Here is a 1,589-nt window from a genome sequence, read left to right as displayed (position 1 = left end):
GCCGTGCCCGGCGCTGCGGCCGGGCAGAGCCGCTGCAGCCCGGGAGCGCGGCGCCGGTCACCGCGCGGGGCGAAAGGCTCCAAGACTCCCCTCACCCCCCGAACACACACATCTTTCCCCAAACCACCACATCGTAAACGTTATCAGGTAGCTCAGTGCAGATGGACCAAGATAACCACGCGCTCCCGCAGCACGCGGAAGGCAAGAAACAGCAGGCGGGTTTCTTGGGTGCAAGCTTCACTAGCAACACTTAAGAGATGCAGCGAGGGGGATATGCCAGAAACACGAGATGCGTTTCTACATCCCCCTGCAGCTGTGTGCACCGGGGACGCGTGCTACATAAGCGCACACGCACTAGACGGCTCTGCACACAGTCCCACTGAGTGAGCAGCGGAGGTCTGTTCAGACATTCAGAAAAACTAAACAGACGTTTACAGGAGAAAGCAGGTATCATTACTGTGATTTTATACAAGGAACAGAGGCACAATGACACTGAATGACTTATCTAAACCCACAAAAGAAGTTTAGAGCAGTGAAATTACGTGAACCTAGGCCCCCCGAGTCCCCACCTCCAGTGTCTGACACAAAAACGCTGCCCTCCTCTGCCCCCCTCCACTGCAGAGGGGAGGGTCAGAAAGGTTTGTCTCATATCAGGACCTGAATACTTCAGGTTGCCAGATGTAGGAAAGGGCACAAAGCCTTTTCTAACCTAAACCACTTTCAGAGCATAGCAGACCAGTGAATATGACCATGTTCAGACACAAATTACATGCAAATGTGGCAAATGACAAGCAGTCTGAAGCCCTTGTGGTAACTGCTGAGGGATTTACTAGGATCAGATTCTAGTTTTTGGATTCCAAAGTTACCTCCGGAAGCTATTTAGCAAGAATCTAGCAATGCATGCCAAATAAACATGTTACTTCATCAAGGTCTCTGTGAGGATGATGAAACTTCTATATTAGAAAGGTTACTTTCTGAAAGCTTCATTACTGTAAACTTGCCTCTATCCTAGTCTTCTGCAAATACAGAGATATTGGTGTCTATCCATGTGCTTCTGAAGAGGTGGCAGTCAGAGCTTTTCTAAGCAGACTGCTGCATCTTCCCCCGCTGAGAGGGGTTACACTGCAAGTGAGGAGATGTGGTCTTCCCAGGACAAGTTGCTTTCTCTATTCCTCACATCCTGTTAAATGCAGCAGAAATAGCAACCCTGACTTTCCAGCATAGTTTGCCAGGCTGTCCCCCTCCACTCCACCCTTCCCCTTCACTGCCCCTCTCCCAGCCAACTCCCCAGTATCAGAGCAACCTGGCCCATCAGCTGTAGGGCAACAATATTCACTTTGCTTCTTTCAGTTGGCTTGGTTATACAGGGTATTTAGCTGCATGCTTCCTAAGACCCATGTTCATTTAGATAATTAAGTGATTATAGTCCAGCAATGTCATAGACTATTGAGCATCATTTGACTGCTGTGTCCAGGTCATTTGTTCTACAAAAACAAGGTTCACTTTTTCCAGGTTCTTCACTCAAATTTATCAGTGAAGGAAAGCAAAACAATACACAACTGAAAACGGCAAGACACCTGGCATAAAAT

The sequence above is a fragment of the Apteryx rowi genome, unplaced genomic scaffold, assembly GCF_003343035.1.
Source record: "Apteryx rowi isolate R43461 unplaced genomic scaffold, aptRow1 scaffold_73, whole genome shotgun sequence".
Lineage (NCBI taxonomy): Eukaryota > Metazoa > Chordata > Aves > Apterygiformes > Apterygidae > Apteryx > Apteryx rowi.
The sequence above is the reverse complement of the archived record's forward strand: the minus strand, read 5'-3'. Positions refer to the sequence as shown.